General features: G+C 49.1%; 1 long non-coding RNA gene across 2 annotated transcripts; it reads left to right on the forward strand.

Annotated features, from left to right (window-relative positions):
- The first annotated feature begins 1,242 nt into the window (after positions 1-1,242).
- Positions 1,243-18,184, forward strand: LOC111181906 (uncharacterized). Of its 2 annotated transcripts, XR_002646630.3 has the most exons (4): positions 1,249-1,374; positions 2,022-2,149; positions 2,797-2,959; positions 11,143-18,184. It is a non-coding gene; the product is annotated as an uncharacterized LOC111181906 (long non-coding RNA). The 2 variants fall into 2 exon arrangements; XR_002646631.3 differs by lacking the exon at positions 2,022-2,149 and having other exon boundaries at positions 1,243-1,374.
- The last annotated feature ends 9,358 nt before the right edge of the window (positions 18,185-27,542 follow it).

Raw genomic sequence — 27,542 nt, forward strand, 5'->3', positions numbered from 1 at the left:
AAGATGGCACAGAACACACATTGTACCAATGTCAATTTCCTGGTTTCTGTGTTGCATAACTTTTAACTATGTAAGCTGTAACCATTGGGGGTAACCAGATGGGAGGTGACAGGGACCTCTCTATACTATCTTTGCAATTGCCTATAAATCTATGATTGACTGTTTCAGACTAAAAAGTTAAAAATAAAGGCATAAAAATTACAGAAGAGAGCATGAATGAAAAAAAAATCACCTAGAACTCAGAAAGGAAAGAATCAATAAATTGAGCTACATAAAAATAAAACTTTCATTTGATAGAGTAGACCATAACAGAGTCAAGAGATAGATAAAAATCTGGGAAAACATATTTGCAACATCTGTGGCAGACAAATGTGACAGGCCAATTTCCCAGCCTCAAAGAGTTCACATAAATCAATAAGAAAAAATAACCCAGCAGAAAAATGGACAAAGGATGTGAATGGCAATTTACTGAAAAATAAATACAAATGGCCAATAAATGTGGGAAAGCTGCCCAGCCTCATTTTTAATGAAGGAAATCTAAAACAAACAACAGTGAAATGTATTGTGCATTTATCAGATTGACAAAAATGGAAAACTGTGATGCCCTAGGGCTGGTGATGATGGAGAAGTAGACACTTTTCTACCCGGTAGGTGGGAGCGTAAATCAGTGCACTCTTTCCAGAAGACAATTAGGGAATAATTATGAAAATTAAAAATACTCCCAGCAACCCCACTTCTGTGCAGTTAGCCTAAAAGCACACTCTGAAATTTCTCCAGATACATGCCCCAGGATATTTTTGCACCAATACATGCGGATTATGTTTATAAAATGGTGCCTGGCACATAGCAAGTAAGTGCTGTGTAAGTGTTTATTAAATAAATCAATAGGGGAACTCTACTGCAAAACTCTCTAAAAGGAACAAACAGCATGCGTACGAAAGGACTCCTTTTTGTATTTAAAAATAAGTATATGAACTTGCATGTGGATATTTGCACAACACATGTGTGTATTTCTGTATGGGAGTCGGAAGGAAGATGTTACCTAATTTCTTAACTTGGTTCCTGTGAGATTGAAATGTTGTTCAGGAAATGTTCACTCCCCTCCCTCTTCCTTTTGGGGGTGAAGTAGACTTCTCTGCTTGAGTTTGGTCATGTGATTTGCTTTAGCCAATAAGATGTGAGCAAACGTATAAACAGGCTTTACGTATGCTTTTGTGTTTTGGCTTGACATCTTGTGCTTCTGCCACTGGCGTGACAAGAACATGCTCTGAGTGATCACTGGTCCTGGTTAGAGAGAGACCTGGAGACCCACAGACTGAAGCAGGGCTGCTCCAGCCAACCTGCAGACCTATAAAGAGAACACTACTTGTCACTGTAAGCCACTAACATTGGGAGATTACTTGTTACACAGCATTATTACTATAGTAGGTGACAAATGTAGTACCTCTCTAAACTTTTTGATCATTTCCAAATCTTACATATACGTGCGTGTATATATTTTTTACTTTTCTATATATATTTTTTTACTTACCATATATATTTTTTATCATTTATATTTAGTTTTATTATTAAAAATGTCAGTAGGATTTATCTAGGTGGAGAGATTATGGTGATTATCCATTTTGAATTTTCTTTAAAAACTAAAAAATCTTAATAAATGTTATATTTTTTATTTATTTATTATTTTTGCGGTGCGCGGGCCTCTTACTGTTGTGGCCTCTCCCATTGTGGAGCACAGGCTCAGTGGCCATGGCTCACAGGCCCAGCCGCTCTGCGGCATGTGGGATCTTCCCAGACCGGGGCACGAACCCATGTCCCCTGCATCGGCAGGCGGACTCTCAACCACTGCGCCCCCAGGGAAGCCCCCAAAATGTTATATTTTTAAAAAGGAGATTTGGAAAGTGGTTGGAGCAGAGTCTTATCCATGACAGTTGTAGGGAGACTTGGGTGCCACATAAGACAGAAGTCAACAGTTCTTTGCTCTTCACTGAAGTCTGCACATAACTTTGCAACTGACACAGAGCCACCTGCACATGAAGAGCTTGGTTTGGGAGGCTGCCTGATGCCCCCAAGGGCCTGGCACGTGCCCAGGTGCCATCCCTAAGCAGAAGGGCCTTTCTGGGGCTGTGCCTGGATGGCAGTGGTGGAGGTAAGGTGACCCAGGGAGGAGCAAAGCTTGGGAGAAATGAGACCAGGACGCCCCTGGGTGTGGGGAGAGGGTGTGCCACTGCCAGCTGTCTGCAGGAGGCTGTCAGAGGAAGTCAGGTCCAAGGTGGGGAAGTAGAACTCACCCTGCAGGCAGCTGTTCCTGATACCACTACACAGCCCCGGGGGCCAAATGTCAAATTTGGATCTGAGGGCTTTGGGGTTCCCACCGGCCTGGAGCCTACGAGCCAAAGCCCCAGAATCGCACTGGGCTTGCTTCCATAACTCACTTTCATCCTGGAGGCAAACGGTGCCCTGGATGGGCCTCTGCTGCTCAGAATCAGGATGTGCAGCTGGGCCAGGACAGCTGTCTCTGAGCTGGGGGGGCACTCAGCTGAGCTTGCCTGGGTCCAGACCTGGTGTGCTGGATCGTGCTCTACCAGGCTGGCTAAGGCTGGGGAACCCTGTTTCCCAGACCCTCCTCCCCTAAGTGATTTTGGGTTAAAGCTTGATGTGAGAGGAACTTGTGTAAGATTTGGAAGGTAGCAGTAAAGCAGCAGCCACTATTCTCAGAAACTCGTGAGGCCCTTATACTACTGACGCTGAGCATGGGTACCAGCTCATCCTTACTCCCCTCTGCCCTGTGTCTAGCTCACCTTCCCAGCTGCTGGCCCTGCTGACCAACCATGGCGCCAGGCCCCGACGAGTGTAGACATCAGCCTCGGCCTTTGGGGATACACGGTGTTAAAAGCGGGCCCAGCTGGATGTGCTTCCTCTCCAGGGAGCTCCTACGCAACAACGCAGGCCTGGCAGGGTAAGAAAAGAGATGGTTACACCTCTCTGGTCTCACATGCCTGAAGTCAAGGTCGTCTTATGACTGGTGTGAATGTAGCTAAAAGCCAAACAACAGGATGCAGGCCTGTGTAGGAAAGGCAATTAGCAAAGACATTTCTTGCATCTCTCTTTTCACTTATCTAATTCTTATCTAATTAAATAAGATGCTCCGCTTACAGTAAAGGCAGCCACTCCTACAGACCTGGAGACTTGCTCAGCTAGAGGACTTTGTAGCTCTCACTTATAGGGGTATTTGTAACAAAAGTTCTTACTTTTGGTAAAAAAAAAAAAAAAGTTTTCCTCTAGAATAGAAACAGAACACAGAATTTTGACTTGTGAATGTGTAATTCTTCCTCCTTTTTGGTACCCCTTAGTGGTGCTGATCTATTCTTTAGCCCATGCGATGTAAAGAAAGTTACAGAACACATCTCAGAAGCACCTCTGGATTCTGTCTGCATTCACTGAGCTGTCATCTTTGGACACTCACCCCATAAGCCCTCAGTGCTTCCCTATCAGCAGTGCCTTTTTTGTTGTTTTTAAATAAATATACGGGGACTTCCCTATTGGTCCAGTGGTTAAGAATCTGTCTTGCAGTGCAGGGGACGCCGATTCGATCCCTGGTCAGGGAACTAAGATCCCATATGCCGCAGGGCAACTAAGCCCGCGTGCCGCAACTACTGAGCCCACGTGCTCTGGAGCCCGCGCGCCACAACTAGAGAGAAGCTCGTGCAGTGCAACGAAAGATTCTGCGTGCCACAACTAAGACCCAACGCAGCCAAAAAAAAAAAAAAAAAAAAAACACGGGGGATACTCCGAGTTCTAAATGTTTTTTTCTCCTCCTCTCCTCAGCCTTTCTCCCTCTTTCCTATCCAAATTGGCACGTGAATGCATTTGCCTCAGATAAGTTGGGGACAGGGGAAAGCTAACAGAAACCAGTGAGTGTCTCCATTGTGATTGGCACCCAGGCCCCCTCAGTCTCATGAAAATGTTCTGGTTTTTATCTCAAAAATGTATAAAAATGATTTCACAATACCATAGGTGTTCAGTTATAAATCAAACTGAACGGAAGAGTTTAGGATGAAGAGCAGCAGTGTCCTGACCACCACCCCTCACCCCCATCCTACTTGCTCTGGGACAACCTCTCTGAACAATCCCTGCCTAGAGTTGCTCTGGTGGCAGCTGGAAGGCTACATGATATGCCTCTTCCTCTGCTTCTTCACTTGTCAAGTGAGAGAGTGACTACTGACCCTGCCGGGGTCCATGAGGACTTAGTTGATTTACACCACCCTCTTCTCCTCCTCTCCCAATGAATGACAGTTATGTTCTTTTCTTTTCTTGTGTTGGTTCCCTGAATCGAGTCTTTTAACACCAGGCGGGGCATGCCAACAACTGGGCTTCCTTCGAGGGTGGGTGGAAGTTGCCCCGATGCCCTGACTCCCCGTTGGAGGAAGGCAATTCTGGGGCGTGGATCCCCTCTGTCCTGATGGCCCAGTGGTCTGCCGGGGCGGGTGTTTCATAACCATCCCACTGCCAGTCCTCCTCGTGCTCCCCCACTCTGCTGAATCCTGTGTCATGGCTCCCCCTGCCTCATTTCATGGTTCCATGTGGCCCCATCCACTCTCTCGTCTTCCAGAAACCTGCTGAAGTTTCTCATTCACTGATAACCATCCCTCGTGGGTACACTCCTTCTTTTTTTCTTTTAATTTATTTACTTTTGGCTGCATTGGGTCTTCGTTGATGCGCTGGCTGTGGTAAGCAGGGGCTACTGTTCGTTGCTGTGCACAGGCTTCCCATTGCGGTGGCTTCTCTTGCTTCAGAGCACAGGCTCTAGGTGTGCGGGCTTAGTAGCTGTGGCAAGTGGGCTCAGTAGTTGTGGCTTGCGGGCTGTAGAGCACAGGCTCAGTAGCTGTAGTGCACAGGCTTAGTTGCTCCGAGGCATGTGGGATCTTCCCGGACCAGGGATCAAACCCGTGTCCCCTGCATTGGCAGGCGGATTTCCAACCACTGCGCCACCAGGGAAGCCCCATTCTTTCTTTATTTCTATCCTTTACTCAGTCTGTCTCTGCAACAGGAAAACCACATCAGCTTTTTAACAGGTCTCAAGACGCCAAACAGAGGCTTGAGGTTGGCAGCCAGAGGCAGTCCAGGCAGACAGTCTACAAAGTTAACCTGTGCACGATCTTCTGATGATGGCCTGCCTGGGCCTTTCTGGTTCCCTTTATAGATGTTCCAGACGATTCCATCCATTCCAAACCTCCTCATGGCTTTAAAACAATTGCTCACCCCGGGGGCATTTGGGGAGTATCAAGTCATCTTTTAAATGGTGGAGATGAGCTAGCTGTTGGATGAAACCAACCTACGCGTCTCCTTCTCCCATGAAGATGGTCTCTCTGTCCATGAGTGGACACCCTTCTGCCAGCCTGGTCGGTCATTCAAAGGGCAACCAGTTCTTGTGAAGCCAAGTGAGAGTTTTGAATGATCCCAAAAATCTCTGTGAACACGTTTTCCATCTGTGAGTCTTGTGAAAATCCCATGAGGCTGTGTTATCCCATTTTCCAAAGCGGACCAATGGCTACAGAGGGACTCTGCCCCAGTCTCTGGACTGACCCCAGGTGCTGAAGCTGGGTTTCTAGACAGGTCTGGCTCCATCGTCCTGAGCAACTCCCAAGCCACTGCGCGCCCCCCCCCGCCCCATTCCCTGCAACCTGTGCACCCGCACCAATTCATGGCTGTCCTGGTTACACACTCATTTTCTACCCGTCAATCTTTGGGACTAAATCTATTACCCCAAAATGTTGCCAAGCCTGAGCAGCCATTGTGGTTCATAACGTGCAGAAAGCCTGAGGTAGCCCCACATTGTCTGTGGGAAAGAGGGGGGTACTATTTTCAGGGGGGTAGGTCTCTCTCCTATGTGAGCTGGATTCTTGGATAATGCACAAACAAAACTCTGCAGGATAAAGCGTCACTGGCTCTGGTTTACTTTTATCTTTTTCCAAAGAGCTTTAATTAAGACTTTAATAGAACTAAAAAAGGTCAAAGTGTAGTCAGGGCCCAAATCACAGGTAACGAAACCAAGCTGGATCCAGTATGAAAATGCTGCCTGGAAAATCCACAGCTGGGAGCAAACCGGATTCACCTGGGCTTGCGATGGGTGGGGCTCTGAATGAGGATGGGAGGTGCCTGGACAGGGGTGGGTGGAGCCTGGATAGGGATGTGTGGGGCCTGGTTGAGGATGGGTGGAGTTCTGCATCTTCCATCAGTGATTGGAATAGGAGTAACAGGAGGGCAGAGCAGGCATGTGAGAAGAGGTGTGATTGAAGGGGAGGCCATGACCTTTGGACTTGAAACATAGCTCTGGCACTGTGCCAGCTGTATAAGATGAACAAGTTCTTTGCCTTGTCTCCTCATGAGTAATAGTCACCTTTTGTGCAGATCAAATGGTTGGTGCATGCAAATCACTTTGCACAGTGCCTGGCACCCAGATGGCTCTAGGACTGTGCTCTTTTCTTTCCTTCTTCTGGATTTCCCATGCTCTTTCCTTCCAAGGGCTGGGCAGTGCACAGGAATTTATGTGCGCATGCATGAGGCCTGAATGCACCTGGATGTGTCCTCCCCTTGGGGGAGGTTTAATGGACCAGAAGCCAGGAATCAGGAGACCCAGGTTCTGGCCCCAGCAGTGCCTCTGACCTGCTGCTGTATGACCTTCAGCTTTCCAGATGCAGTTGGAGGGTTTTAGACTAGAGTTTCCAGCTTCCTTGAGTCCAAGGACCCCTGGATCCACAAGAATGCCCCTACAAACCCCACAGAGTCCTCAGTTCTTGCCCCATGGGTGCTGATGGTGGGAGATCCCCTGCCCTTTAGCTCCCACTAGGTTGCCGTGTGTCACTCTCATGGCTCATGGGCCTCTGGCGGTGGGGGGGCCTGGTCACAGTCCCTGCCCACTGCGGGGATTTGACGCCCACAGGCCAAGGATACATCTAGACCTAACCGAGGGTAGCCAGAGTGTGCCCATAGGGGAAAGCTGGTCTCCTCCCAGCTCTGGGCTGTGCCCATTGGAGCTGGATGGAGCATGGCTGCCTCACCTCCTGCGGCCAGCAGGGGGCAGCATCACACACCAGGCGTGAGCAGGGCCCTAGGTGGGGGTAAGAACAGGGGGCTCTGTAGAGCTGGGAAAGGTTAAGACTGACCCCTCCCTTCTGCCACTGGCAATTCTCTGGCCCCATAGTAACTAGAAATGAGCCCAAGGGATTCTTTCTCCAAATACCCTTGGGTCCTTCACTTGGGGCAGGCACACAGCACACAGTATCTGTCTTGGACCTGAACAGAAAGACTGGATAAGGATGTGCAGGGCCATCATCCAGCCACATCTGAGGACCATTCTGAGTCCTGGGGCACATACTTCCACCCAGCTAGCGCCTGGCTTCTCCTGGTTGAAGGTAGGTGCTTAATTGGTGCTCCCTGGTGTGGCCGTGGAAGTCCTTCCTTTTGCTCCCCTAGTGACAAGCACACCGGGACGAAACAACCCTCTTGGGAGAGGCCATTTCACAGTTATTGGTTTCATTAGAATGTTTTTCTTTCTTTCTCATCTTTTCCTTTTTCTGGATGGGATTATGGCCGCTGCTGCCAACCGTTCCCAAATCTCATGTCAGGTGCTGCCGATCTGCAAGGTTAATTGGGTCAGAGCCTCGTTGGGTTGCAAGCTGCCTAAGCATTGTCTTGGACAAGGGCAGGCTGCTCACAGATTGTTCTTCCACAGCGATGGTGGCCTGTCTTTCCTGGTAAAATATGAGCTTCTGCCAACGTTGGTGCCCTCCAATCCGATTCTGGAAGGTCAGGGCTCGCCTGCTCAGAAGCTGGGGCAGGGGAGGGGGCGAGGACAAGGAAGTGACACCAGGCAGGCCTGATGCCCTTGACCCAGATGCTGCTCTGAGGCCCGCCCGCCTCTCAGGGGAAGACTGCACATGTGGGGGCAGAGAGCCCTGGGTTTGAATTCTTGCTTCTCGTCCTACCAGCCTGGTGACCTTGGGTGTGTCACTTGGCCTGCCCCAGCTTCAGTGGCCCCTTCTGGGAGATGGGTCCACAGCCATAGGGCCGTGGTGCAGGTGCACTGAGCGGAGACGAGGCAAAACATCAAAGACACACTTAGTGCTAAAATGCCTTAGTTCTCTCTGCTCCCAGTATGGCCCCCTGGGCCTGGAATTCCTCCACTTTAGTGTTGAAGCGAGCACAGCACACTCCTCCGGGGTGGTCACCTGAGCTTAATGGTTTAAACAGCATGTGACCAGCCAGCCTGTTTTAATGTGGCCGCTACACTCTTCCCCCCTTGTCTTCACTCCATTGGGGAATGTCAGCCCAGTCTGGGATGAGTTGGCATGGGGCCCAGGCTCCCTCTCCTTCGCCTGACAATCACCTGCCAGCCCTTCCTCTACCTGCCCGGCAGCCTCTGTCCTGAGTCTCTTGTGGTGCCAAGGCTTTGGCTTGGGCTCTGGTTACAGCGGCTACCAGGGCGAGCCCTGATAGGAAAGCGAATATGTTTTTTTGTGTCAGGAAGAACAATGTGTGAAATAGGGAGGAAGCTGGGTGGGTGTCTGGCCTGGTTCTAGGTGCTCGGGAGACATCAGTGGACAAAATCAGACGGAAAAGTTGTGTGGGGTAAGGGCTGAGAGTGCAGCCAGGTAGGGCAGGGGACACTGCTGGGGAGGGGTTACAATATCAAATAAGGCGAGGCCTGTTAGGGGATGCCTCAGTGAGAAGGTGACATTTGAGCAAAGACTTGAAGGACACAAGAGAAGTAGCCAAGTGGAGACCTGGGGGAAGAGAGTCAGTGCAAAGGTCCTGAGGCTGGAGTGTGCCTGTGTGTTTCAAGCCCAGTGATGGGAGCTGAGTGAAACCACTGAAGGATTTTCGTTTTCACTTTGAATGAGATGGGAGGCACTGCAGGGTTCTGATAAAAGGAATGACATTACATGCTGTGGGGAGGTGAGGACAGAGAGGGTCAACCAGTTAGCAAGTGGTTACAGTAATCCATACGTGAGATGATGGTGGCCTGGACCAGGGTGGTTGCCGGGAGTGGTGAGAGGTGATTGGATGGGGGGTGTGAGGGAAAGAGAGGAGTCGAGGATGGCTCCAGGCTTTGGCCCAGACGATGGAACCTGCAGTGATGGGGCTGCCATCAACAAGGATGGGGAAGACAGTGTGAGGCGCAGGTCTTGGATGGAAGATCAGGGGCTCAGTTTTGAGTTTGGATGTCTATTAGACGATCCCATGGAGATACCCAGTAGGCATTTGGAGATAGGAGTCCAGAGTTTGAGAGGAAGATCCAGGCTAGGGATGTACAAATGGGAGTCATCAGTCTATGGACGGAATTTAGACCGTGAGACTGAACGAGGATGAGGGAGTGAGGGCATATGAAGAAAAGAGGAGGACGGAGGTCTGAGCCCTGGAGCCTTTCAAAGTCAGGAAGTCAAAGAGAAGAAAAGGAACCAGCCCAGAGGGCCGAGAAGCTGCCAGTGGGGGATGGGACTGTGAGTAATGGGGGTCATTGCTGACCTTGACAAGAGCACTGTGACGGGCTGAATTGTGTCCCCCCAATTCAAATGTTGAAGCCCTAAGCCCCCTAGTACCTCAGAATGTGACTGCATCACCTTTAAAGGGGTAATTTATGGTGAAATGAGGTCACTGGGGTGGCCCTACTCCAATAGGACTGGTGTCCTTATAAGAGGAGAAGATTAGGACACACACGCACACACATAGGGGGAAGACCATGTGGGGACACAGGCAGAAGATGACTGTCTACAAGCCAAGGAGAGAGGCCTCAGGAGAGACTGACGCTGCCAACATTTTGATCTTGGGCTTCCAGACTCCAGAACTGTTGAGAAATTTCTGTTGTTTTAGCCACCGAATCTGCTGTACTTTGTTATGGTGACCAGAGCAGACTAATTCAAGCACCTTCAGAGGAATGGTGGGCAAACCCCAAGTGGATGGGCTTAAGAGAGCATAGGAAGAGAGGGACAGAGATGGGAGAATGTGGAGAACTTTTCAGAGTGTTACTACAAAGAAGAGGAACGACAGGAGTGCTAGCTTTCAGAAGAAGTGGGATCAAGGGATTTTTTTTTCCCTTTCCTTTAAAAACATTTTTTCTTCTTTTTTTTGACAGGAGATAGAACAGCTTGTTTTAATGCTGCTGGGAATGATCCCGTAGCCGTCACAAAAGTGACGATGTCGCAGGAGACAGAGGGCCTGTTGCTGAAGTGAGGACCATGGTTGGTGGGAGGGAGGGTCTGGTGCCCAGAGGAAGACCTGGCTCAGAGGCCCAGATGGTCCACCCGTGGAAAAGGCAGAGTTTATGGGAGCAGCTTATCAGGCAAGAAAGAGGATTGTGTGGCCTGCCCAGCACACCCTTCCGTTATCTCTGCCTTTCACTGTCTTTGTGGTTTTTTACAACTTGTAAGTTGTAGAACATTGATAATGATGCAAATGATTCCTGTCCATTGAAATGCAAATGAAGTGCGGCTCTTGGAAAGCAATTTATTACCGCCCTGTGGACAGACTGGTTTTGCATCTATTTGCAAATTCATTTCAGAGTCCTTTATTGTGATTCTTTCAATTCTCCTTTAAACCATCAGTAACATCTTACTAGTTCCCTCATTAATTAATGAATTAAATAAGATCTTTGGTAGGTGTTCATTTTATAGTTGTATGAGTCATTATTTTACCTTAAAAAAGTATCCTTTTGCAAGATGCCAATAGATGTGATGAAATAAAATTCTTATTTTATGGCACGACGAGAAAAATTTAAACAGAATTTTTATTTGCCTGTTTGGGCCTCCTCCCTCCCCTTTAGTGTGGACTGTGTAGGTGCACTAACCAGACCTCTTTAGGAGATAATCTTCCTTCTTAATCTTGGAAGGGGCCACGTGAACCATGACCCACCGCTTGCTTTGTACATGCAGATCTGGATTGTGTAAACTGTCAATAATAAGTCAGTTGATATATAAACCTTTGTCCAAAAACTTATATAACTGTGCTTTGACCTCTAGCAGGGAGAACAGTCCTCAGAGCTTTCTGAAAGACTGTCTCCTGGTTTATAATCCTCAGGTAGGCTGGAGTAAAATTTTCCATTTCTTTCTTAGATGGACTACTGATTAATCTTTTTGTTGACAGATGCTGGGTGTCTTTGTATATTCTCTTTTGATGGGTGAAAATTTCCCACGATATTGGAGCTTGGAGCAAAAGCAGACCCCCGCCGCATCCCTCCGCCTCCTGAAACCCTTACCTGGAAAGCGCTGAGTGCAGGAGGGAGACGCGGGCCACGTGGAGCGACTCTGTATGTGCGTCCATGAGCTGAGTCCTGGCCGGGCGATGGCCCAATCTTCCAAAGAGTGCCAGCCCCCTGGACCTGTGTGGGTTGGAGGGAGCCTCCATTGTACTCTGGCTGCAGGTAGAAACATGATACAATCATATTTCACCCCCAAATCACCACTAGCCCAGAAATGCCTAATTTGGTTTATTTATTCATGTGACTACAACCCTGATGAAGGTGGGGCAATCCAGTGGGCTAGTGTGACCCCAAGGGGACAATGCCTCCCACACAAGTTCTGGCCCTGAGCCAAGCTACTCCAGGATGAAAAAAAAAGGCACTGAGCTCAGCCCTCAGCTCACCTCCCCTCCAGGACACCCTCTGGGACCCATATCTGGTGTGACCCTTCTGACATATATAAAAATGCCTCAGTGTTCCCGAATCTGGTTATATTTGGTCTTGTGCAGGCTTCTCAGAAATATCCACCTTACTTCTGGGTATACATATATATATTGATTTGTGGCCTATTCCAGTCCTTAAAACTCTACTCAATTTTTCAGGCTTGGACCAAGTGCCACCACCTCCAGGCAGCCTTACCAGATTGCTCACAGATTGAATTCACTGCTCTCTCCTCTGTAGCTCAAGTCCCCTTCCCACCTTGAGTACATTTAGATGTTTAAATTCTGTTTCCTCTATTAGACTCACTCATTCATTCATTTATAAATCCATTTGGCTGAACTTGACTGAGTCCCTGCCATGCACAGGCCTGGTGCCTTCAGGTGCCTGTATCCCCAGGCAGGTTTACGTTCCTAGCGCTGAGCACAGCACCTGCCTGTTGGGTAACAGGTGTTTGGTAAATAAGTAGATGCTGTGAACCCATCTGCCCAACCCTCCTGCACTCAGCACATCTTTGTTTAGACTTTTACCTGTGCCTTTGCAGATCACACTTCAATGAACATTTTTCCTCCCTTGATGGGAGAGCTGTGGTGGTGTGGTAAAAACTGTTGGTCAGACTGTTGGAGTTGCCTGCTGCTCTGGCCTGGGCCCCCGGCCGCCGGGTTCCCACGCTGGCTGCGCTTCAGACAAGCTTGCCCAGCCCCGCTGTCCTCCTCCACGGCCTCTGAGAGGTGAGGGCAGTGGGCTTGCTGGAGCCTGTCCAGGTGGTGTAGCTGTTGCCATTACCTGCATCAGTCTCTTGGGGCGGCCGTAACAAAGTACCACCAAACGGGTGGCTCGAAACAACAGAAACTTCTCTCACAGCTCTGAAGACCAGAAGTCCAAAATCAGGGCGTTGGCAGGACCCCACTCCCTTCCCAGGCTCTAGAGGGGATCCTTCCTCACCTCTACAGGCCTCTGGGGGCTGCTGGTGTTCCTCGCTGTGCCTTGGCCTGTGCACACATCACTCCAATCTCTGTTTCTGTCTTTACTTGGCCTTATTCAGTGTGTCTCCCTCTGTGTCTCTTCTCTTCTTTTAAAGACACCAGCCACTGGTGTAGAGCCAACTCTCACCCAGTACAACCTCATCTTAATGACATTTGCAAAGATCCTGTTTCCAAATAAGGTCACATTCTGACGTTCTGGGCGAACGTGAATTTAGGGGGACACTGTTCAACCACCACACAGCCCTCCTGGGCAGAAATCCGGCATCACCCACATTCCCAGAGCGCTGCTATGGGTGTGCAGGGAAGGGAAGAGGACCCGGATGGTTGGGCCCCTCTCATGGCAGCCACACGCCTGATCCAGTCATGACTCTCCTTCAGCCCTGCCTGGAGGCCCCGAGGCCCCCCCAGTCCGGCTGTGGTTGAGCCGAGAGTCCTGCCCAGGCTTCTGGTTCTGAATCCGAGTCTCTTCCTAGAGAGACAGGTTTCTTCCGCAGTGTGCGCCCTGGTCGTCCTTGGGCTGCCCTGTGTCTGGGTGAGCAATGCCACCTGAGGGGGCCCAGTATGGCATTTTGTAAGCACAGTGTGACATTCCTAGGTAGCTCTGCAGCCTCTGGGGGCAGAAGCCCTGGTTTCTGACACGTAAATTACTGTGTTGTTGCCAATGTAAGTTGTAAACACAAGTAAGCCCACGTCACAAATCCACTTTTATTAAAACATGTAACTTTTCAGTGTTATGGGTCCAATTTTCACTAAATGAGGAAGATGACCAAACCATCTGAGCAAGAAAAATTAAGGACAACTCTTTACCAATCAGTGGGGACCCTAAACGCATGAGTGAAAATGAAGATAGCCATTCCAGTATTTTATGTTAATTAAACTCTGGATATGACTCAGCTTGTAGAGAAGTGAAACATTGGTTCTTCGTCAGGCTGTTCAGAGTGTTGTCCTTGGGAAAGAAGTTGGGCGAGTTGGGCCTTGTCTGTTTATGTTCATTGCTGTGAGCATCTCTGCCCTGAAGCACCAAGATGGGGCACAGCCCCGCTGCACAAAGGTCTTTTCTTATGAACACAGTCAGTTTGTTTGAGCTTCTTACAAGGGTTATGGTGTCTGGGCTTGGGTGGCCAGGGAACCTGGGTGCCTGGGGCTAAGAGCCTGGTGGGGCTCTGCCCCGTGCTTCCCAGCTCAGCCTCTTTGAGCTTCAGTCTCCTCCATGGTACCCTGGGAATGATGCCAGCAGCCACCTCAAAGGCTGCTGTGAGGATTAAATGCCTCCTTCCAGGAGAAGGGCCTAGCACTGGGCCAGCACGCGCAGTGGGCGCTCCGTGAAGCCAGCCGCTATTATCCACACTTGCCTGATGAGCGCACGCACAAATGTGAAATTATCAGCCCACCTCATAGGTGGGCCTTTTCCTCCCTCAGAATCACTCCCGGCAAGGAGCATCTTCTCCCCTTGCAAACTCTGGGGAAGTGGTTATCAGATGTGAACCCAGGAGCTCTGTCTGCTCTTGGCATTCAACCCTCAGCACAGAGCCACCATGATTACAATTCTTACTTTTATCTGCTCTTTAAAGTAAACAACCAGTTCACACCCCGAGAGCTTACAGATTGGTAGGATATAAATACATCAATTTGTTTTAAGCTGTCGGAGAGAAGAATGACATTTTTAGCATTGAGAAGGGCTGAATCATGGTCTGGAGGGATGCAATTGGATTGACTGCTTTGAGGGGTCAAGTGTAATTTTAGAGTAGAATTAGTATGATTCGTGATAGAGCTGTACACCTACCCACCCCCCCAACCCCCCCCCAAAAAATTCAGTTCCAGGCAAGGATTATGTATCTTTTTATTTAGTCGTTTTTCCGAAGTTTAAGATGTGCTTTTGGAGGGAGGTGTTTGTGAGTCGTGAAGCATCTGAAATCGCCTCTTCCTGCTGAGCACGTCTTTGTTCCAAATGTCAAAGTCATAGGGAAGCGCCCGGATGACACCTGAGTGATGGCCCAACAGATCCCATATCCCGGAGGTTCCAGCCAGTTCCTTCCATTATCCCACCATTGCTTAAGGGAGTGGACTGGGAAAAGCTCAGTCAGAACAAATGGACTTACAGGAAGAACTGAAGGGAGGCACCCACAAAATAGCTGAAAGACTTTAAAGCCACTACACCTTGTATACTGTTATGAAGGAGGAACAGAATTCCAAAGCTCTTAACCTTGGTTTCCTCATCTGTCTGACGAGGCTCATAGTGACCTGGCTGCCTTCTTGAGGGACATCTTGGGGGTCAACTGAGGAGAAGGTGCCTTGGAAATGTGAAGGTCGCTGGTTATACCTCAGGGGCAGCTGGATGCCTGCCGCACTGGGACTTCCCCAGCCCCTCTTCCTGGCTTTCTCTTCTGCCTTCCCATAAGAGGGATTGATTTCAGAGTCTGAGGTCACGTCTACCGACTAAGGCTACGTTGAAAGAAAAACCAGCTGGATTCGGGCCAGGTGCCTCTTTCTTGGTTTGTTTTGGGGGAAGAAAATTTTAGAATCAATAATCAGAGGTTTGAATTAGTTAAACTTTATTTTTCAAAATAACCAGTTGCAGAATTGAAGCATTACCCACCACACACACCCCGTTCCAAAGCCCTGACTCTTCCACTTGCAGCTCTTGCAGTGCCTTTGTGGGGATGAGTCTTCACCCTGAGGTCCTTTGCTGTTGAAGGAAGAAGGTACATACGTACACCCAGACGCAGCTATATCTATGTACTAGGTTAGCCAGTAGCACAATATTTCTGGATGATCTTCAAACTATTCTGCTCAGATTTATTTCAAGTGTGGATTTAGTTTCTCTCCTGCACTGTTACTAGTTGGTAAGGACGAGTTTTGCCAAGGTAATTTGTTCTACTCTGGCCCAAGTGAGATGCAAAAATGAGAGACATGAAATCTTCAAAGTGAGAAAGGAAACAGCATAAATTCTCAAGTGAAGCACCTGCCGGCATGGGAAGGTCCCAGGGGAAGGCTGTGAAAGGATTCTATAAAGTTTTAATAGCTTAAGACCTAAGGTAGCAGAATTAAATGCAAGCTGGAGACCAACTCTTTTCTCGATCATATAAAATGTGAGAAAATCTCCATATCAACTCTGGCAGTTCCTTGGATCTGGGGGCAGAATGTGGGTGGACGCTTTGGAATTTCAAGGCACGCGTGAGTCCTTCCGATCTCATGAACAGAGATGGAGCCATTTGCTGGACATGTGGAAGAGTACGACTGGCCTGTGGCTGCAGGACCCACCTAATAGTAGATACATCATGGAGTAGAAGATTTCAGCTTCCCAGCGATGAGCGCAGATTCCTCGTGTCTGCGCCGCATTCTTTAGTGCTAAGAAAGACCATTTTCTCTTCCTTTCTGCTGTGCTGTCAAGCAATGCTGCTGGATGTTGGCTTTACTCCCTTGGCAGTCATGCTACCTACCTACCTACCTGGCTGCCCTAAAATAATAAAATAGCAGTCCTTCTGTGCTTGAGGTTTTATTCAGGGAACCCAAGCAACAGTGCGTTTGTAACTGGATGGCTTCTGTTCCTAAAGCAAAAGGGAGCCTAGGGCCACAGGCCAGACGGCATCAGAGCTGGTAGGCACCGGCTCCCCAGTGAGCAGGGCCGGTCACTCACCCTGGTTGGATATGGCTGTGGGCTGAGCTCGGTGCTTTGGGCCTGTTTTCTTGATGAAATAGTTCTGAGCACATTGGTATCTGGATCAAATATCTGCCACATTTGGAGACAGGGCTGCTCCTCCAGGGCCTCCGAGATGAAGTACAGATGCCTCAACCCAGTAGCCAACATCCTCCATGATCTGGAGGCGCCTGTCCTGTGGCCTAGTCCCTGCAGCACCTCCTGCCCAGCCGTTACATCCGCTGCAAAGGACAACTCCCCATCCTGGTTCATACGCTGCATCATCCTGTCTCAGTGCCTTTGCATGTGTTATTCCATCTGCTCTGATGCCTTTTCCTGCCATCTCTGTCAAAATTGTACCCATTCTTCAAGGCCCACCTCGCATGCCATCTCCAGGGTCCCCCCCGTCGCTCCCCTCGCTGTCCTCACCAGCTCTGCAGTACCTCCTATTGCGGTCTGCTTCGAATCATGCCTATCTGAGTTTTTGCTTCTAGCGCTCGGTTTAAGATTCCCAAGAGCAGGAACCTATATGGCACATAGTAGGTGCCAATTAATCTGAGTTAATAGTATGGCCTTTGCAGTCATACCTACTTATATTCAAACCTGAGTTCTGCCTCTTCATAGCTGTGTGACTTTGGGAAAGTTACTTAACCTCTCTGGGCTTCAGTTTCCTAAAAATATTTTTTTATAGTGCTTCCAATGTGTGAGGCCCAGTGCCAAAGGCTTTACACACATTATCTTGTTTATATAATGTAATTCCTCCTTGTTGGAGACAATCATAGCACCTCTTTACCTGGGTTTTGGTGGCGTGATCATGAGATAATTCTCAGAAGCTGCTCATGGCCTTGGGCAATTAACAGTCCATCTGGGTGGATAAGACCTCTCATGAGAATAGGTGAGTAACTCACTGAGTACTGTGAGTCATGCTACAGAATTATTGAACCCAAGGAGGTTGTGAAAACCCCCGAATTTGTAGTCAGTTGGTCAGAAGTGCAGGTGGCTGGGGACCCCCAGAAGCGTGGCTGGTATCTGAAATTAGGGCGGCTTTCAGGAAGCCCTTAACTTATGGAGTCTGTGCAAACCTCTGGTGGCATCGAATTCTGGGTTAGCCAGAACTGAATTGTGGTACACCCAGTTGGTTTCTCCTTTCCATCCAACAGGGAAAATATTCCCTCACGTACTCCTGAAAGGAGTCAGGAGCTTGTGATCCTTCTCTCTCCAGTGGAGGCTGGTGTGGCCAGAGAGTTTTGTTTAGCGCAACTAACCCCCATGCTGGGGATAAGCAGGCGTTAGCCTGAACCCTTGGCCTGAAAAGACCAATTACTTCTTATGTCCTCAACTAGAGGTGCCCCAAACCACTAAATGGCCCAGAAACCAAAGGCACAAATGAACGCAATCACCTTTCCCAAGTGGCAGAGGAGCCCTAAGAGAGTGTGTCTGGTGGGGTCTTCATTGCGATTAGGGGTGATGGTGTGGACGCAGGTTGAGGTTTTCACACAGCCCCACCGTTGGCTGGAGTTCCTGGCAGTGCTATCTTTGTAGAGTCGCTATTTAACTGGGTGACTTGCCTTGGCAGCTGCGGAGCTCTCCGATCTAACATATTTGAGGCTTAATCACCCGCAGCACCAAGGAAGCCCTGCTCTTTTCGTGTGGCTAAAAAAATTACAACATCCAGACATGGCTCAGTCATGCTCTGTCTACACTGCATTTAAAACACCTTTGCCCACGTGGAGCATCCGCACGGGCCAGGTTTCCTATTAGGAGTGTGAGCTTTACAAAGAAAGCACAGGGAAAGGCTCAGACCTCACTCTGGAAGGTCTTACTTCATGGGAAGAGACAGTGAAATTCTGATTCCTCTCATCACATAGCCTAGAGAAGAGGGGAGTGGGAGGGAGGGAAGGGAGGGGAGTCGTGCAAATGGACTTGAAGGGCCAAATGTGTATTTCTGGAGTGTTCAATCCTCCAGGGCTTACACACCCTCTGAAAGGGAAATGCATGGTTTCAGTAATCGATCTAAATCCCTCTGAAGGTCTTAATCTCACTGTGTTCACTGTTGGTTGGAACAAAGCCAATACCCCACATGGCCGGTTCCCAGCTGCTGCCTCCTGCTTTGTTTATTTTCTTTTTGACGCATAAATATCTGTTTCCTCGAGTATCTATCATCCAAGAATGGAAGCCTTGGGTAGGCAGGAATCTGGTCCGTCTTTTTTCTCTGTCGCACCTCCAGACTGGGCATGTTGCCAGCACATAGTAGGAGCTTACTGAACGTTTGTCAAGGAAACCTCCTAACTGGCCTCCCTGCCTCTGGCCTCACCCCCTTTCACCTGCCTACTTAGCCCATCACCTGTGTCATTGCTCAGGTAACAGGTGACCTGAGACGATGTTTATTTCCAACCCCCGGATCTAGCCTGGCCGCCAGGAACCCCCCACCCTGCTTGTATTTGGTGATTCCCGCTTCTGTCTTGTGCCCTCCTTGCCATGGATCTTCAAGGTCTCCTCAGCCTGGGGTGCCCAGACCCTCTCCTTGCCTTGCTGTCTTCCTTCTTCACACGTTTTCTCTTCAGCTCAGCCCCCAGAGTGCCGTGCACAGTTGTAACCACTGAATGAAAATGTCAGCCACCACAGGTCCACCATGCTGGGCCCTGCACCAAGCAAGGCCTTCTTTGTTAAAGACTTCCGATGTATATAATGTGCCAATGTAAGTTCTTTTTGTAATAACTTGAATGGAGCTGCAGCCAGCTGGAAGAAAAAAAATCTGTTTTTCATCTAGTGGAAAAAACAATCCAATATTAGGGCACTCAGCCATTTGCACATCCGGATCCTTTTACCACAAATGGCTTAAGTGCCCAGGCACGCCATTGTACCCCTTCTAGACGGTCTGGGCACCAGAGCCAAATGAAATTCCAGGCGGCAGGGGACAGAGCTCTCTGTGGCTTCCTGGAACTGCAGTCGCTGAGGAGACTTGATATTAGCAGCTACTGCAAATGGCCAGGAACCTGGTAATTGCTCATCAGAGTTGGTGCCCGGAGGCCGGGTGGGCAGAAGCTGGGAGAGACGCGCCCACAGACAGCAGAGATGCCGTAGGTGCCGGGAGGCAGGTGGGGCAGGCAGTAATGCGAGCTTGACAGCGGATGTGTTTGCAGACATGCCTGCCATTCTCCCCTTGGGTTTGCCCTTCTGCGGGGGGAAGTAGAGGTGGGAGGGTAAATAAATTTTATGCTATTGAAAAGCCCTGCTGTAACTGCCTCCAGAAGACGGGGGTCAAATCCCCAAAGACCTTTACCAGTGGAGCCTGTTTCCTATTCACAACCTCGGGAGGGTGAGAGTACCTCCCAAGGGTCTGCATCCAGTAACTGGTCACCTGTAGCCTGTGCACACAGCTTTGCCTGGGCCTCGCTAACTGAAAGCATCGATTTACTGCAGCCACCTGCACCTATTATCTGCAAAATATGACTTTTAATTAAATGAACAAGAATAGCAATCATAATCGCCAGTTGCTAATGCAACACAGGAGCTCAGACGGGGCAATGTGATCAGGAAGGTTTAGGGAAGGGTGGAAATAGATGGGGGGTTGAAGTCTCCTAAAGTCAAACCCTGCTGGTTGCCACCGTAGTCTGACTTGGGTTCTCCTTCAACATCTCACAGAAATTGCCTGTGAGTATTTTCTTCATCCAAAGCCCATGGGGGCCCTGACTCTCAGTGGCCCCTGATCTTTGCTATCAGGTTTACTCGGCCCCTGGTCCCACCACTGGAAGTCTGGGGGTTTGACAAGAGATTCGCTGGAGATTACATAGGGTTGCTTTAGTTCCTACAGTCTGTAAACTTGAAATGTACAAACCCAGTCTCTGACCCAGACTCATGGGCACAGGCCACTTCCCACCTTCTTTTCTTTTTAAATCTTAAACAAATTCACCGTTTCTTTAGCACATCACAAATATTTCCAACAGAAGTACTCTCTCCCCAGCATCCTTCTTCCCTGGTGTCCAGGTTTTTCACAGTGCTTTCTGGCTGCTCAGAATGCCCACTGGGGAACTGGGATGAGAGCCTTTTTCTTTACGCTTAGCAGCATCCAGTGTCATGTACCTGTTGGGAGAAGAGCTCGGGCTCTCCTGCCATCTAATCTGAGGGACTAGTTCACACTAAGTTATTAAAGACTGACAATTGGTGCAGTGCCTTGACATTCCCAGAAAAGATACATTAGAACTGGATTTTGACTAAGGATAAGGAGGGGCACCACAGTGGGCATTGGGGGAGATGTTTGGATAGAAACTTAACAACAGTTCACAGTGGCTCTGCTGTCACAGAGGCTGGGCCACAGAAAGAGGAAGACGGTGTGATTTCTGGAGCCCCTGATGAGCCTTCAGACACCTCTGTGTCTGAATTTGCCTTTTTTCTTCTTCAATTTGCTTTTCACATCTCTCTGTGTGCAGCCTGCTTCTCTGGAGGTAAGGGGCTCATTCCTTGCAGGCAGGGAAGGGTCTGCAGCCTTTCTAAGCCTCAGTGGGCCAGGCAAACGAATTTGGGAGTAAGAACAGGAGCAAATGCTCCTGAGCTAGGAGGTGGTCCTGTGAGAAGGGGGCATCAGGAAGGACAGACGATGCCACTCATCAATTCCTCTCATCAACTGAGGGCTGCTGTGTGAGGCTAGAGGCAGGGTCACCAGAAGGGAGACAGGTGTCTGTCAGGCTATGTGGGACCAGCCCTGAGCGACCAGATCACTCCCACAGGGCTATTCTAGTGGAGCTGCCAATCACTGCACCTTAGCTCAGGGATTGGCCCAAGGAGGGGGGTGGTCACGTGACTCAAGCTAGGCCAATAAGAGTGCTTCCCTGGGGCTTTAAATGTGGAGCCAGGGGAGGAGTATTCCTTCCTCTTGGGCTGCTAAGCTGTGAGAATGTGAGTTCAGAGCTGCCATGGTTGAGCATCTTCCATTCATAACGAAAAACCTTATCAGCAATGGGAGGGGAAGAAGCTGATGTGTGGAGGGAAACAGAAGCAAGAGACTGGGTGGGGAGGCCTGTTGGTGTTCAACCCCCCAGAGCCAGCTCCCCATCCCTATGGCATTTGGGGTGGGGGATGTGGAGAGGTAGGGGGAGAACCAGGAGAGGCGTGTGGCAGAAACTGAGATGTAGTGGGGGAGGATCGAAAAGAAATGGGTGGTTGCCCATGGAGAATGACAGCAGGAAACCACCTGCTGGTGTGGCAACTAGGATCTCCATGTCCTTGACGGTGCAGCTGGGAGAGCTGTTGCTGGCCAGAACGCTGCCCACTGACCTACAGCTGACAAGAAGGGTGCTTTTTCCTAATTTGCCAAAGGCACCGTATGCAGTGATCTTGGGAGTCATTCATCGAGGGTCAGTCAGCCTCTGCCCTACATACTAGATGGATGTGTGCAGGGGAGAGACAAATGCAGTCCTTGTCCGCATAGTGTCTAGTAAGGATTCAGGCATGTAATGTGCAGTTACTGTGCCTGTGAAGAGGGTCACAGGAGAACTACAGGGGCTGTGGGAGCTCAGAGGGGGGAAACATCTGGACCAGCTTTGCAGAGGAGGCAGCAAGGCTGGTTAAAACCTAGGTGGATCACAGCCACTGAGTGCCTTTGCGTCTACAATATTCATACCTTAGTCAGGTGGAGGCTTTTGTAGTTCTCAGTGTTTTCATATCTCTTTTATTTACCCTAAACACAACCATTTCAGGAAAGGAAGGCAAATATAATAATTGACTCTTGAAGTGGCCTAAGGCAAGGGAAGAAAATATCATTTCTTGAGCATCTACTATGTGCTAGGAACTTTTCAATGACCACATCTACACTCCCGCTCCACTGCAAAGTTGATGCATTACCCCTTTTATTGATAGGCAGACTGAGGCTCAAGGTGACACAGATTTTTGTCTCTTGGTGCAGAGCTCTCACCTCTGCAGGAAGCCATTTCCCAGCATTTTCCATTGGATTGAACCTGTTAGGACTGTCAGAAAAAGAAATCTTGTCTTATACTAGCTCCACCACCAAAGGGGATTGACTGGCTCATGTACTGGGAAGATTCAGAGGGAAGATGGATTTCTGGGTTGGTTTGATTCAGCAGCTCAACAATGTTATCAAGCACCCTGTTTTCATTCAGTCTTTGCCTTCCAAGATAGTAGCTTGGTCCATAAGCCGCTTCCCTCATGGTGGCAAAAAGGCCTCTAGGCCTTACAACTGCTACCATATCTCCTCTTGTGGCTCTTGCAGAAAAGCAAGGAAACTTTTTTCCACCCCGGAAGTTCCTAGCAAATTTTCCTTAGGTGTCATTGCTCCAAATTGGAACACATTCCATTTCCAAGGCAATGTCAGGAAAGCTTTGGGCTGACCAGCTGAGGCCTGGGTCACCTGAAACAGTCACTGAGGCATGGGGGATGGGATCACCCTGACTGTCTAGATGCCCAGAGCTCACCCCGCACAAAGGTGGCCAGCTCGGTGTTTCATGGGAGTCTGGTCCTGTTATGTGCTTGGGAAGGGGCATGCCGGTGGGCAGCCAACAGAGCCCCCAGGGATGCTCATGGCTTATTTTCCATGTTCATAGGACTGAACAAACAGTTTTGCATATTCATTGAAGCAGAAGAGCCTCTGATTGGATGCATGGGTGCATTTCTGGCCTCTTAGGGAAAGAAACAACCAAATGAAGAGGCTCTCAGAGGACTTAGTGTCCTCGATGGTTTCTGGAGGACATTTTTTGTCAATCCCAGCAGAACTGTGCAGTCAGAAAAAGAGCCCACATCAGGACCTGTAATTGCCTAATTAATTCAGGCACAGGGGTCCTTTGGCAGGTGGGAGGAGGGTAAGGTGGGTTCCTCTGCCGGGGTGCTCATGGAGCCGGCTGCACCGGGCCCTGGGCAGTCATGGCCGTAGGACAACTCACCCAGGTAGGGAGACTTAGGCACCCAGAGTGTTTGGCAAGGTGCTCAACTTGGCACCCAGCCTCCTCCAACCCAGAAGGCACATCAACTCCACTTTCATCAGATGCAGACAAAGAGAACTGTTAGTTAATTCTGAGCCCTAGGCTGTTCTGTGCATTTTCTCCTTTGCTGCCTGGAACTGGTTCAAGTTCACCCAGGTCCTGGCTTGGGGAGCGCCCACAGGCTCCTCTTGATTGCTTCATTCATTTACTTATCCAGTAGTCATTCTCTGAGCCAGGCACTGGGGGAGCAAAGACGGGTGGTGGCCCATACCCACTAGAGTGCAGGGTCAAGTAGGGGAGGGGAGATGCTCGGGAGGGTCAATCGAGGTGCATCCAGGTAGAGAGAAGCTTGAGAAGCTTGGCTGTCCTGGGCGGGGTATGGGCGCTGAGCTCTGAAAGGACTTGGCATTGTTGAGGGATGGAGGCACAGTGGGAGGGGATGGGGACAGGTGGTGTGTGTGGACAAGGAGGGGCGGTGGTAGCAAATGAGACTATAGGGTAACCTGAGGCTGGACAATAAAGGCCTCAGTAGAGATTCTCAAAGGAGTAGGAAATGCAGAGCCTGCCAAGCCTGTAGGCAGGCAGGTTTACAGGACCAAATGTGTCTGTCTGGCAGGCTGTGGTGGTGAGATGGAGCAAATCAAAGAGGAGGGCATGTGAGGAATGCTGGGTCAAGGCAGAGATGATTTCCTAGTGGATGTAGTGGATGGCAAGAGTCAAGGTTACCCTCAAGGTACCTGTATCTGGCTTAGAAAATTCAGTTAGAGGACAGAGGTGCGGGAGATGGGCTTGGGTGGGGGAGATGACGGTTCAGAACTGAGGTGCACTTGGGACACCCAGGAGTGTCCAGAGGGCACAGCACAGATGCAGGGCAGGGATGGGGATGTGGGAGTTGGTGCACTGCCATTTTTATTTTGCACATTCCCTTCCAGCCTCTGTTCCTGTGAGAGGCAGTTACAGCTCCCGAGTACTGACAACATGGGCCGAAGTCCAGCAAGTTAGTGAACCGAGCCTCATTTCCTGGTGCGACATGCAGATAACAGTCGCTACCCCACAAGGCTGTCTCAAGAATTCACTAAGATGATGAGCTCAGCTGGAGCCTGGCATGTGCCAGGCAGGCACACACGACACAGCCATGGCCGTTGCAATGACACGTCTACGCGGGTAGGATGGCTGTGGCATCAGGGACATCGCTTTCTAAACTACACCACCTCCCCAACCCCCAGACAGGAACAGTCCTGGTAGGCTGCCTCCATAGAAACCAAGGGAAGTGATGCTTCTGCTGTTCTCTGAGAGGGAGGCTTTGCTGTGGGAAATTCATTTTTCCAGGTGGTTCTCTCCATAACAGAAGCAGCCATGCTGCTTCACATCAAGCATGTGGGAAACACAATGTGGTCTCCTGACTGCCCTTCTCCCCTCCTTTCTGCTCTGGGGCCAGGACCACTGGACACAAGGTCAGGTGGTTTTTTGGTTTTGTCTTGTTTGGTGTTTCTTTGGTTTTGACAATTATTTTTTTTAACTTTTTATTTTATATGGAGTATAGGTGATTAACAATGTTGTGTTAGCTTCAGGTGTACAGCAAAGTGATTCAGTTATACATGTATCTATTCTTTTTCAAATTCTTTTCCCATTTAGTTTGTTACAGAATATTGAGCAGAGTTCCCTGTGCTATACATTAGGTCTGTGCTGGTCATCCATTTTAAATATAGCAGCGTGTACCTGTCAATCCCAAACTCCCTAACTATCACTACCTCCCACCCTTCCCCCCGGTAACCATAAGTTGGTTCTCTAAGCCTGTGAGTCTGTTTCTATTTTGTAAATAATATTTGCAAACGATGTGACCAACAAGGGATTAGTCTCCAAGATTTACAAACAGCTCATGAAGCTTAATATCATAAAAACAAACAACCCAATCAAAAATGAGCAGAAGACCTAAATAGACATTTCTCCAAAGAAGGCATACAGATGGCCAAGAGGCATATGAAAAGGTGTTCAACATCGCTAATTACTAGAGAAATGCAAATCAAAACTACGATGAGTTATCACCTCATACCAGTCAGAATGGGTATCATCGAAAAATCCACAATCAATGCTGGAGAGAGTGTGGAGGGAAGGGAACCCTCCTACACTGTTGATGGGAAAGTAAATTGGTGCAGCCACTGTGGAGAACAGTATGGAGGTTCCTTAAAAAACTAAAAATAGGGCTTCCCTGGTGGTGCAGTGGTTAAGAATCTGCCTGCCAATGCAGGGGACAGGGGTTCGAGCCCTGGTCTGGGAAGATCCCACACGCCGCGGAGCAACTAAGCCCGTGTGCCACAACTACTGAGCCTGTGCTCTAGAGCCTGTGAGCCACAACTACTGAGCCCGCGTGCCTAGAGCCTGTGCTCCACAACAAGAGAAGCCACCACAAGGAGAAGCCCGCGCACTGCAACAGAGTAGCCCCCACTCGCTGCAACTAGAGAAGAGCCCACACGCAGCAATGAAGACCCAACGCAGCCAAAAATAAATAAATTAAATAAATAAAATTTAAAAAAACCCAACAACTAAAAATAGAGCTACCATATGATCCTGCGATCCCACTCCTGGGCATATAGCTGGAGAAAAACATGGTTTGAAAGGATACATGCACCCCAATGTTCATTGCAGCACTGTTTACAATAGCCAAGACATGGAAGCAACCTAAATGTCCATCGACAGAGGAATGGATAAAGAAGATGTGAGATATATATATATAAAAAATGGAATAGTGCTCAGCCATTAAAAAGAATGAAATAATGCCATTTGCAGCAACATGGATGGACCTAGAGATTCTCATGAAGTAAGTCTGACAGAGAAAGACAAATATCATGTAATATTGCTTATATGCGGAATCCAAAAAAAAAATGATACAAATGAACTTATTTATAAAACAGGGTCAGGCGGTTTTACATAATGTAATTAACTCACACAATAGAGGATTGTTCTGCAATGCGGCACCGGCACCAACACCCTGATCCATCAGTGCTTCAAGCAAAGGGAGCTGCCTGACCCTCAGGAATGACAGGCACTGCTTGGACGTTCAGACAGCTTGCTCTGGCTTTAGACAATGACAAGTGTACGTCGAACCCAGCAGAACAGCTGATCCAAATCTCCTACTCTGGTGACTCGTGAGTTCAGTGGAAATAAAGGGCAGAGACAAATAGTGAAGGCCTTGCCCTCACCATGGGGCTGATGGGACCCAGGCTGCAGGGACTGCCTGGGGGTCCTACCTCAGGACCTCTGTGTGTCCAGAGCGTCAGGATCTATTTAGCTCTAGCCTCAGTCAGACCTCAAAGGCTGTTCCCAAAACACTATCCAAAATTCAAGGGATGGGTTGAGGATCAGTGGTGAGAAGAATTTTTCCAGTGTAAATTCAATAACATCTGGTTGGCTCGCATCAGTTGTATTCCGTATAGTTTCTCTGATACCTCACCAGAAGAATACTAAACAGAGGGTTTGGCTTACACCTTTGATAATGCCAACCGAACGAGAGGCATGCATCTGAGGATCTATGAGGCTCTGGCAGGCATTCCGTCCACAGTATATTTGGCAGGTTCTTCATTCACCAGCATGATTAACCCCCCTCTGTGGACTCGGCAGTAGGCTAGTAGCTGTGGGGGCTAAACAAGCACCCTGGATGGACAGATGGATGAATGAGTGAATGAATGAATGAACGAATGAAGAGCAGGACATATGTCCTGTCCTCAAGCCATCGCATGATTCCTCACATTTCCTTGCCTTGTTGTAACTAACTGGCAGCATTTTCGCTTACCTGTCCTGTCTGGTCCACGTTGTAAATGCTTCGGTAGAGTCAGTCACAGTGTGTGAACATCTGTCTGTCCTTGTACCAACACCAGGTGAGGCATGATGACCTCCTGGTTCCCTATGAGCAGCTTCACTTTTCTGTGTTTTAGCTGAATTTTGCTGGCAGAAATGACAGCCCAGTGTCTGGGGGCAGAATTTAACCCCAAGTAGACTTTGTGTCTCAGACAATAGCAGACACTTCCCTTTCACTTGGTTTATTAGATCCTACCCTAGGTGGAAGAGTGGGCTACTCCCCACTCCTGGAGGGTGTGCACCACACTAGAGAAAATCTTAAGACAACGCATGGGGAAGGAAGTGCTGGGTGGAGCAGGGCAGACTAGGGGCACTCTTCATTTGAGCAAGGTGTGCCACCTGGGAAAGTTATTGCCAAGGACTCTTGCTGAGACACGCTGCCAACACCAGAATTGAAATCCAGGGTGCCAATTAATTTTGGTTCCCATGACAACCGACAGGGTGAGCCCCACCTCCCC

The sequence above is a fragment of the Delphinapterus leucas genome, chromosome 15, assembly GCF_059928025.1.
Source record: "Delphinapterus leucas isolate spDelLeu-1000000601 "Yukka" chromosome 15, BTC_Dleu_Yukka2, whole genome shotgun sequence".
In the NCBI taxonomy this organism is placed as follows: domain Eukaryota; kingdom Metazoa; phylum Chordata; class Mammalia; order Artiodactyla; family Monodontidae; genus Delphinapterus; species Delphinapterus leucas.